Genomic DNA, 12074 nt, shown 5'->3' with positions numbered 1-12074 from the left:
AATGTTGGCGCCTGTTGTCTGCTACCTTGGCATGGAAGAGAAAGTATGGTGATTGTGATTGAGCGATTTATCAGGTGTATTTGTATGTGTGAGATACCTCAAATGGTGTGAGCTATGTGTGAGGTGTGAGTAGAGCTTGAGAAGAATGCAAGAGGGGAGTCTTCCACCATATTCCTGACTCATGCCTGTAGATAGTGGAAAGCTTAAAGATTGAGTTAGAGTCATAGAACCATTTATGGTACAGAAGGAGGCCATTCAGCCCACTGAATCCATGCCAGCTCCCTTTGGGGCAATCCATTCAGTCCCACTCCCTCACTCAATCCCAATGGCACTGTGAGTTTAGTTCCTCCACACTCATCCAATTTCCTTTTGAAATCATGGATTGTTCCCACTTTCCCCCCTGCCTCATGGGCAGTGAGTTCCAGGTCATTACCACTCGCTGTGAAAAAAGGTTCTTCACATTCTTCCTGCATCACTTCCCCAAAACCAACAGTCTTTGTACCATCAGCTCATGAGAACAGTTTTTCCTACCTTATCTAAACCTGTAATAATCATGTACACCTGTATCAAATCTCCCCTCAGTCTCCTTTGCTCCAAGGTGGACATAGAAACATTGAAAATTTGGGGCAGGAGTAGGCCATTTGGCCCTTCAAGCCTGCTCCATCATTCATCATGATCATGGCTGATCATCCAACTCAATAGCCTGCTCCTGCTTTCTCCCCATATCCTTTAATCCCTTTCACCCCAAGAGCTATATCTAACTCCTTCTTGAAAACATACAATGTTTTGGCCTCAACTACTTTCTGTGGTAATGAATTCCACAGGCTCACCACTCTCTGGGTGAAGCAATTTCTCCTCATCGCAGTCCTGAATGGTCTACCCCGTATCCTCAGACTGTGACCCTTGGTTCTGGACTCCCCCACCATCGGGGACATCCTTCCTACATCTACCCTGTCTAGTCCTGTTAGAGTTTTATAGGTTTCTATGAGATCCCTCCTCATTCTTCTGAACTCCAGCGAATATAATCCTAACCGACTCAATCATTCCTCATATGTCAGCCCCGCCATCCCAGAAATCAGTCTGGTAAACCTTCGCTGCACTCCCTCCATAGCAAGAACATCCTTCCTCAGATAAGGAGACCAAAATTGCACACAATATTCCAGGTGTGGTCTCACCAAGGCCCTGTATAATTGCAGCAAGACATTCCTGCTCCTGTACACGAATCCTCTGGCTATGAAGGTCAACATACCATTTGCCTTCTTTACCACCTGCTGCACCTGCATGCTTACCTTCAGCGTCTGATGTATGAGGACACCCAGGTCTCATTGCATATTTCCCTCTATCAACAAACCCAGCTTCTCCAACTTAGCCTTGTGGCTAATATTCCGCATCCCTAGAACCATTCTGGTCAATCTCCTCTGAACCCTGTTATGATATGGCAGGTGATGTGTCCCAGGTGGACCAAATCCACAAGGGAAATTTGGGCACACTATCATAACGATTTTGCAACTTGTATTTATTACGAGAAGATTTGGGCACTGAATTCAGAAGTAATGAGATCACTAACACTTTTAGAGATTTTAAAAACTAAATTAAAACATTTATTAACAGAAGAAAAGATTTCAAGCACATACATAAGATTATAGTTACTTTACGCTATAACAAATCCCAAAATTCTGAATTAAACTGATTCCCAAATACATGCCCCCTTTAAGGCAACAGTCCAAAATAGATTTTAAATTTAAAAAGCAGGCCAACAAATTTACCACAACACCCGCTTGACAGTGGAATTCTCAAGGCTTTTCTCCAACTTCAGTTACTAGACACAGCAGATTTTTGTAAGAATGGCTGGAGGCTTCCCCAAAGTTGTTTTATACCCTCCTTTTAGCTCTTATTTGGCCCCACTGCACCACCTTTCTTCCTTCTTTATATATGTTTCTCTCTCTTTAATCCATAAATTCCATTGTTCTAATCGTGTTTGGAATTGTACATTTCCCATAATATAAAAACCTTTCATATTGCCAATATGGTCAGTACCTTTTGGGAAAAATAAACATAATAACCTTGCCCTATTTACCTTGTTAGTTGTAAACATCCCACCATCTCTTTGAAATCCAAACAACTCTTTCACTTACCTAAAAATGCAAATTTCCTTCACACCCTACATGCTAAGTCCTCACCCATATTTATTCATTAGCATTTCAAATGCCTTTTACTTCTAACTTCATTTGATAATTTCAAGCTTGCAGCCTATCTGACTCTAATTTAATTAAATCACACAGACAGAACTATTTACGCTCACACCCATAAACATACTTTACAATAAACCACAATAACATTAAGGTTAACTTATTATAGTTTCGTCACAGCCCTCTCAAGGGCCCTCACAACCTTCCTAAAATGTGGCGGACAGAATTAGACACAGTATACTGGTTGTGGCCTAGCTAGAATTTTTTAAAAGTTCAGCATAACTTCCCTGCTTTTGTGCTCAGTGCCTCTAATTATGAAGCCCAAGATCCCAAATGCTTCGCTAACCATTCTCTCGATATGTCCTGCCACCTTCAAAGATCAATGTACATGCACCCCCTGGTCCCACTGTTCCCACACACTGTAAAGACTGGGAAGTCTTTGCCCCTTTAAGGCTGGAACAGACTTGGCAGCAGTGATTGTGGTTTTAGAATGACAGGCGAAGGCCTCAATCCACTTGGTGGACTGGTCCACTCTGAGCAGGGTGTAAATGTAATTCCCTAGTGTCTTGGGCATGGGACCAATGAAGTCAATCTATAAGTATGTCCAGGGTCCCTCAGACTACAGGACACTCTGGAGGAGAGCTCAGTTAGGAAAGGGATTAAATCGTAGACAGACCAGACTCTGTGAGAGTGCAGAATCCACAGTACACCGCATGTCACGCCAACATGTGACCATGACAAGCGTCTGCCAAGTTGTCTCAGCTGAATAGGAGATGTGAATGGAAAAGGAATAACAATTCTTCCCTCACTGTAGGCGGAACAGAGGCCACCGGGAAGACTTCGACAGACTTGTAGAGCATCAGTAGTTGGACATTGGAATCAGCCCAGTGCTGTATCTGAGGCCCATGGGGTGGGCTGTGGCAGAGGCCTGGCTTGTTCCTGCCATGATATCACCATTGCATAGGGTGGGTACTGTTGTTGTTGGTCATTAGGAGGGGTAGGGGTACGGATGGCTACTGGAACTTTACAGTCGTCTGGGAATTCACAAAGGTCTCCTGACACGGCTGCCTCCTTGGCCAGCTGGTCAGCCCTGCCATTAACTGCACTGTGGATACCTTGGCCAATTCAGGCTGCCTTGATATTGTCCCAGGAGTGGGATTCCCCCACTTCCTGTAACAGTAAATTTACTCACCATGAACCACCCAAAGGCCCAACTGAACCTTCCATGTTCCTTTCCTAGATCAAATGCTGACACTGTCTCATAATTACATCGGCACTGTATCATTAGTCCTTCCCCTACTTATATTGATGTTAAAGACTTAGCTTCACAATAAACCTTTATGTTGCAGCCTTCAATCTGGTCATGCAGCTTTCATGTTTCCCTGGTGTCTGATGCAGTTGTGAATCGTAGAGGCAAACTCTGTACCAAGATGGTCCATCTGAGTATTGCCATTGTTTCGTGAACCCATGGCCCCGCAGTAAGACAAATCAATGTAGGCTTTACTGTTTCACAGTTTTCAGCTGGTTTATATGGTACCACTTGGTACACTTTAAGTCACCTTTCCCCGGGAATGAACCAAATAAACTGAGGGACTCAAATGGTCTACAAATGGGTATGGCCCCTGCCATTTAAGATCAAAGGCAAACTCCTTTTACCATAATTTGGGACCATAACTATGTACCTCATTTCACATTCAAACAGTCGCAACTTTTCGCAGGATTTTCCAGCTGTGCCATGATGGGAGCCACTGCGGGAGATTCGGCAGCCCACCCGAAAGCCCATTGACCTTCGGCAGGACAGGACAACCGAGGCGGTGGGCGGGACCAGAATATCCCACCCTTAATCTGTTGCTTTGATTTCCCCAACTTTTGTCAGATGTCCCGAGGTCTCTTCAGTCTCCCAGCCTGATAATAGAGACACCCCAGTTGTTTTGTTTGGAGTCGAACAGATTGCCATTGAACACACTGGCAGCATGTTAGCCTATTGAGTGGGCTGATCTGACAGAGCTTTTTACACTTGTTCTTCACAGTTCTATTGCCCACCTCCACTGCCCCTGAAGACTGGGTTTTATGGGACATGTGCAGTTTATGTTTTATCCCCATCATCTCCTGCAGGTGAGTGAAAACTTGTCCAGTGTCTCCTGGGGCTGAATTATCTGGCTGGTTGGCGGGGGGGGTGCAGGGGGGGGGTGGGTGGTGGTGGTAGAGTGGGCACGGGCGGGCATGTGGACCCGATTGCCACCCGTGATCGGGTCCACGCCGCCATTTTAAGGCCGGCCCAGTGTGAATCGCGGCTCCCGCGGACAGCGGGAATGGGCGGGCGGTGGCAAGTCTGCTATGACTGCCGGGTCCAATGGCGGCCCAGGGGCCTGTTTTAAAAAGCTGATGCAGCCTTTCCAAGGCTGCGAATCATGGCCAGTGGAAGGGCTTCCCAGAGCGCTGCTGGTGGGAGGTGCTGGTTCCCCAGGACAGGAGGAGGACGCCCCCCCACATGACCAAGCATGCCTGGGGGGAGGTAGCGGAGGTGGTGAGCTCCCATGACGTGGTGCGGCACACACAGATCCAGTGTCGCAATGACCCCGTAGCAATGACCTGTTGCACTCAGGAATGGTGAGTACCATGTTGGCATTGGCCACTTAACCCAGCAGGTAGGCTATTCCCCCTGATGCCCCCACCCCCCAAGTGTGAGTGTAGTGACTGCATTGACTCATTGATGGCATGTGTCCTTTGCTGGGTGGGCCAGCAGATATTGCCCATGCCGAGGTCACCCTGAGAGGGTGGTGAAGAGATGGGTTCTGCACCCACAGCATGTGGTACAGTGACACTCACATTACTGTTTTGGGGGCAACTTGGAGGAGCTGCACCTGGGCCCAGTGCTGGAACTCCAGGACATGTCAAAGTCAGGGTGATGATGCTGGGAGGGGAGCTTCAAGGTGGCATGGCACCGATCGATCTGCTGTCCGCTGCACCCCACATGCTTGCACCTCCTTGCTATGGAAGGTTAGACCATGTGGTGCCTAATGTGATGTAGGCAGCATTTGGCCAAGGGAGTTGGCGGGGGGGATAGGCCTAGCATCTTTGTGTGAGTGTTCGGCAGCTACGGGGTGAGGAGGCACTGGAGCCCTGCAATGTCCCACTCTGGTTGGGGTGAGCCATCCACAAAGAGAATCCAGGTACAAGTGGCACTAATCAATGCTCTTCTCTCCTTTTCAGGAGAAGAATGTACATAATGTAGCCGAGCAGGTAAGGCCTGGCGGTGGACCAGTACAGTTCGCAATTCTACACCGCTTCGAGCAGGAGGCCCTAGATTTGGAGAGGCACCATGTGCCCAGGTCCACTGGTGTCAGTGAGACTGGGGTGCCACGGGCAGGTATGTTTGCCCAGCAGTGAGGTCACCATTGTTCTCCCAACAGCCATGGCAGTGCTGAATGTTCAGTGATTGAAGTTTTCAACATTGCTTGACCATTGCTTATGGAAGGATGAGCGCATAATGATCCGGGGGACAGGGATGCACATTGACATTGTCTCCATGTTAACTGATCTAATGTCCTTGTTCTTCCTTTCAGCATCATGGAGCTGGGCCGGGGGGAGGAGCAGCAGAGGCCCCCTCTCACGCCTGAGGGCCCTGAAGCCTCACCAGCGTCACACCATCTCCGCTAGGCAGGCACCAGCGCCGATATTAGCACCTCGGTGGGAATTAGAATATCGGCTGGTGTCCCGGGGCACAGCGGTGAGGGCAATTCACAGTCACTGGAGGAGCTGGCAGAGACAGAGAGTGCCCATGACGCCAGCAATCGGAGGACTGCAGGGAACCAGGCACATCCTCAGTCGGTGCCTGATGATGTGCCTCTGGAGTTGTCTGCGACATAGGAAATGCAGCTGGAGCGGGAGCATCTGGGGGAGGCACATGAGGCTATGCTTGGCTGGTCTCCGTGGTGGAGGAATCTATGCAGACGATCGCCGAAGCAATGAGCCACATGTCCGAGCACCATGCATCCTCCATGGAGAGAGTGACGACTCTTGTGGAGAGCCCCCTCCAGGAGACCCGTCAGGGCTTCCTGGGGATGCGCTCTGACCAGCAAGTCCTCAGATCGGCATTGACCTCAGCTGGTCAGTGCCAGTGTGGAAGATGGTGTGGCTCAATGCCCATCCATCTACGGTGAGCAGGGAGGTCTGAAGCGACTTCACGTCGACGCAGCAGCTGCCTGTCGTCTCTGCGGGCACCTCACAGGGCGCTCCGGATGAGGTCAGCAGCTCCTCTGCCCCTCTCCCAGTGACTGTAGCATCCGGTGAGGTTGCGACGACTGGGGAGATGCCAGCTGTGGAACTGGCAGCTCCCTCCCAGGCGGGGCCAGCAGAGGCTCCATGGGCCAGAGGACAACCGCCAAGGTCATCGAGACCAACCTGACAGCAGAGTGAGCAGGCTGTCTCAGATGCTACTCCCAGCGAGGGGTCAGCAACAAGACATAGCACCCGGAAACGTAAACATAAGGTACCTTAGACACACCACGGGTTTATCACTGGTGCTTTTGTGTTGGCCCGAGATGAGGTTTTTATGAGTTGGTGTGATTTTTAATACCTTTTTTGTTTTGTTTCATTAAATTTCTTTGGTTGCAATATTAAATTCAGACATGTCACCATGGCTGAGGTTGTCTCTTTTGTTCTGCAGGTGGACGGTTTCCAATAATGTAATGAATGCTTTGTGGGACATTCAGTTTTATTAACAAGGACCTTAGTTAATGTTCCTAACCAGGCAGATATTGTACTTAGGTCTCAAATATGAAGCATACAGCCCAGGCTGGTCCTGGAGGTCCTTATGTGATGTGCTAGATGAAAGTTCGTTGCATTAAAGCCTCCCGGGTGTCCCTGCCTCCCTGGAGTATACCTGGGTCAGCATCTACCCCCTCAGCATTTCCCTGTGCGTGCTCATCCTTGGACTCACTGCCGGACTCATCGTGTGCAGCTGCAGCGAATGTGTCAACGTCTTCATCGTCCACAGTGCCCCCCTTTCCAGCACAAGATTGTGGAGGGCGAGCATGCAAACACTATCAGCAACACACAATCTGGGGGGTACTGGAGTGCACCACCTGAGTGTACCGGTCCAGGCATCGGAAGCGCATCATGAGAAGACCAATGGCTCTCTCCACCACAGCCCTTGTGGTGCCGTGGCTCCTATTGTACCGCTGCTCAGCTTCTGTTCTTGGATGGTGGAGAGGCGTCATGAGCCACCTTCTGAGGGGATAGCCCTTATCACCCAGCAGCCATCCATCCAGCCAGGCTGGAGCACTGAAGAGTCCCAGCACTGGGAGTGTCTGAGGATGTAGGCGTCGTGGAGGCTGCCTGGGTATCTTGCACAGACTTGTAGATTCTGCATCCTGTGATCACACACTATCTGCACGTTCATGGAGTGGAAGCTCTTCCTGTTGACGAAGGCACCGGGCTCACCTGCTGGTGCCTTGATGGCCACATGTGTACAGTCTATAGCACCCTGGACGCGGGGGAAGGCAACAATGGCCGCGAAGCCTCTGGCTCGCTGTGTCTGACTTGCCTGGTCGCAGCGGAAATGGATGAAGGTCAATGCACGCCTGAACAGTGCGTCTGTAAACTGCTTGCACTGACATGGGGTGTCCACCCACACAGTTAACAGAGATCTCAGGCCCAGTCATCTGACAGATGTAGTTGATTGTCTCCCTTGAGAGACGGAGCCTCCTTTGGCACTGCACCTCAGTCATATTGAGGTAGCTGTTTCGCTGCCTGTAAACCCTGGCAGCAGGATAGTGGCGTCTTCTGTGGCCCCTTCCGCCTTGGACTACCTCTTAGCCCTGCACCCCTTGTGCCTGCACCTGACTTCCCAAAGGTGGTTCCCCTGGAGGCTGAGTGTGCACTCCTGGCCTCCTCCCCCTTCTAGCCCTCCCTTCTCCCTCAAAGGAGGTGCCTCCAGTGGAGAGTTCAGCTCCCATTCCCAGGCTATGGGAAGGCTTCCTGAAACATGCAGGCACAAAAAAGGTTCCTCACTGCAGAGTGCTGACCTGAAGGTTGTGAGTCCAGACCAAGCAGCTGGTATGTATATTGAAGTATTGCAGATCACACAGGCAAGTTTCAGTAACATTGAAACATCAATACTTGACAGGGCATACTCGCGACCCCACTGGTCCCTCTTATCCCGCCCGTGGATGAGGTTTATACAAATGTGTCCTACCCGCCTGCCCATTGCACCTGTGCGCTGACCTGAAGATTGCACGGGCTCTGAAAAATCACGGTCAATTGGCACCTCAAGGGCCTTAAGTGGCCCATGAATTAATGGCACCTGCCCAACGAAATATCACGATGGCGCACGGTAACGTAGGGACGCTCGCGTGACATCACCACGCATCATTTTACGAGCATGTGTGCAGGGCCTGCCCCCACATGCCAACAGGAAAATTCTACCACTGGTTGCTATCACACTGTAATCAAAACCATGATCCTACCCCAGTTACAACTGTTGGTAAAGAAGGCTATGGGTATAACCACTCATCCAGACTTACTATGGGATGATATAGTTCAGAATGCCCAATGCACGTCAGAGGCAGTAAAAGACACCCTGAAGATGGACAAACCAATGGTAGTGCGTTTAAAGATAGCTGGAGCCAGTGTAGAAAGTCTGAGAAGGTATCCCTAGAATACACAAGGAGGTTCCTGCTATACTTACAGTAGAACAGGACATCTGGCTAGGGATTGTCGAGCACCCAGAAAAGGGCCACCACCATCCTGCCGGCCCCAGCTTGACCCGAGCGGACCACCAGCACGGTATGACCCTCAGCCTGATTCAAATCCATACGGTGGGGAGTCAAAGTTAGATCAACTGATCACCATGTTACCCCAACGAGTGCCATGGGGGCAGGCAATCAGGCACAGTCACTTTGCAGTGCCTTCTATTCATTCCCATTAACACCAGCCCTGTAGTAGAAGGGTCTGGCACATATAGGGTTAACGCGGGACTGAGTACTGTACCACCCACACAGTGGTGTAAGAGAAGACATGACCTGCACCTGGGGGGTCAGTGTAGTGTTGGATAGAGCTGTGTGTACAAGCGAGTATGGAGACAGCTGCTAGCTTGAACTGTTTACTGTATATATGTACATAGTTCTTGTAGTTAATAAATACATACAGTTAACCTACTAAAGACTACAAAGACTTCATTAAGATCTACCAGACAGTATCCAACACCCAACAACAGGCCTTCTCAATCCCGATGTCTCCACCCCCAAGATCCCATGAAGGAAATCAACCGCCTCCGAACAGTTGATAATGTGGTTCCGACACGATAGTCATGGATGCTGTGAGCTTTCTGTTGTTTTAGAGGGGGACCAACAACAGATTATGTTCATTGACACAGGTTCCGCCGTTACTACCATACATACCCCAAACCCTGAACACCATACTGTAGCGCAAAGGGATTGCTTGCTACTCGTAAGTTTCAATGGGAATGTTACAGATTCAGCTGATACAGGAGAGGCATCTCAATTATGTACGCAAGGACTGACCTGTAAACTTCCAATGCCTGTTTTTATGACCACCCAGATAGGATGGGGATTTTGAGAACTGATGTAATGAATCAAAATGGAGCGATAATCGATTATAACAACAACTGCTTGTAGTTGATTTACTCAGCCGGTAGGGAAAGGGGTACTGTCGAGATCTCAAACATTCATTCGGTCTTTGTGATTAAGAAACGGTCGTCCTATGACCCTCCGAGCCACTGACACTATGATGAAGGGACCAAAGTTAGATCAACTGATCACCATGTTACCACAACGAGTGCCATCGGGGGAGGCAATCAGGCACAGCCACTTTGCCCGCACCATCCGTGACTATCGTGTCGGAACCCCACTATCAACTGTTCGGAGGCGGTTGATTTCCTTCATGGGATCTTGGGGGTGGAGACATTGGGATTGAGAAGGCCTGTTGTTGGGTGTTGGATACTATCTGGTAGACCTTAATGAAGTCTTTGTAGTCTTTAGTAGGCTAACTGTATGTATTTATTAACTACAAGAACTATGTACATATATACAGGTCCTTGTGATTAAGAAACAGTCAGCCTATGAACCTCCAAGCTAATGACACTAGGATGAAGGGACCAATCCATAAGCACCACCAAGAGTTTGCCATGGGTAAGCATGATTGTGGACCCAAGACAGGGAAGGAATCCATAAATGGGCCTCCTCACATACCAGCCAAACAATACCTCATCTCTCTCTCTTTCTCTCTCTCGAGAGAGAGAGAGAGAGAGAGAGAGGTACCCTAATCTCAGGCACACTATTCAATTCCCCCTTCAGCAGGATATTTTTTGGCTGGGCACTTTCACAACCAACTCACCCATTTGGCCAGCAAAGAAACTGGATGGCAGTTAGAGGCTAACTATCGACTACGGCAAATTCAACTCTGAAACACCAACCTGTTCCACGGTATTGAGGGAATTGCCAATGCTTTTGTCACAGAAACTGACTGGATCTAAGTACTTTTTGACACTTGAAATTTCAACAAGAGTATGTTGATATCATGGCATGAACAAGGCAGGCCTCTGTCACAGCCCAGCCCATGGGCCTAAAATACAGCACTGGGCTGATTCCAATGTCCAACTACTGATGTTCAAGAAGTCTCTCGATGTCTTCTGGGTGGCCTGTGTTCCAACTACAGTGGGGGAAGAATTGTTATTCCTTTTCCATTCACATCCATTATTTAGATGAGACAACTTGGCAGATGCTTGCCAAGGTCACATGGTGGCCTGACATGAGGAGTACTGCGAATTCCACACTCTCATGGTGCCTGGTCTGTCTACCACATAATCCATCTCCAAACACAAACCAAGCTCTCCTTCAGAATGTCCTGCAGCCTGAGGGACCCCCTGGACACACTGACAGATTGACTTCATTGGTCCCATGCCTAAGACACTTCGGAATTACATTTACACCTTGGTCAGAGTAGACCGGTTCATCAAGTAGATTGAAGCCTTCCTCTGCCATTCTAACATCTAGCTTTATTCGTGAATTGATCTTGATCTAGTAAAGTGGAAAAGCTTGTGGGAAAACTTAGAAATAGGACACAGTAAAGAATGATGCTAAGGTAGTGGGACCATGGGAACATTTTATGGTCAAGTTTTAAAAGTACTTACTTGCATCAAAACACCGGGACTTTGGACCTGTCTGTGAGGCTGCTTATGTATGTGAAAGCACAGAATTGGAATGTCTAGGCCCCCCTAGAGGAAAAAACCTTGAAACATTAAGATAAGAGACACAGGTAGATATGAAAAGCACATTTTAAGGGTACAGTCCTCACATGAAAAATACCTGGTTGGTCAGAGAAAGTATCCTCACATGATTGGAGTGATAGAAGGGTAAATTGGATAAGAGTCAGGATTAACGAAACCTTGATTTTGACTTTGCAGGTGGAAAGAGACATCCAGAAACAGAACAAACAAGACAAGACAAGAGAGGGAGAGAGACTTCAAGACCAAAAAAACAAAGCTGCAAGAGAAACCACTTGTGCACTTTCATGTTCAAATCTTGTCATGGGTAATATAACCCATGTTAACCTGTAAATCACCACCTGTATTTATTGACATAGTTTATCTGAGATCTTAAAAAACTTGTCCTGACTTTGTCTCAATAAGGCTGATTCAGAACAAAGCTTTGCTGCCAAGTCTGTTCCTGACTCAAAGGGCTGCAAGACTCCACAACCCTGACAAGACTATTTATAACTGTGCCATTAAGTCTGTATTGCCTCTCCCTATCTCTCCTGCCAAAGCACATCAGCTCACTTCTCTAAATTCCATCTGCCACTAGCCTATCATGTTGCAGGTGATTTGTAGCACGCTCACTGTTTGCCACTCCTCCAAGTTTGGTA

The 12074-nt window shown here is 48.5% G+C and overlaps 1 long non-coding RNA gene across 1 annotated transcript; it reads left to right on the top strand.

The window, feature by feature from the left end:
- The first annotated feature begins 2923 nt into the window (after positions 1-2923).
- On the top strand, positions 2924-11857 carry LOC144673567 (uncharacterized). The gene is made up of 2 exons (XR_013574374.1): positions 2924-3163; positions 11625-11857. It is a non-coding gene; the product is annotated as an uncharacterized LOC144673567 (long non-coding RNA).
- Positions 11858-12074: the final 217 nt, after the last annotated feature.

This window comes from Cetorhinus maximus, unplaced genomic scaffold (assembly GCF_964194155.1).
Source record: "Cetorhinus maximus unplaced genomic scaffold, sCetMax3.hap1.1 HAP1_SCAFFOLD_386, whole genome shotgun sequence".
Lineage (NCBI taxonomy): Eukaryota > Metazoa > Chordata > Chondrichthyes > Lamniformes > Cetorhinidae > Cetorhinus > Cetorhinus maximus.
The sequence above is the reverse complement of the archived record's forward strand: the minus strand, read 5'-3'. Positions and strand labels throughout refer to the sequence as shown.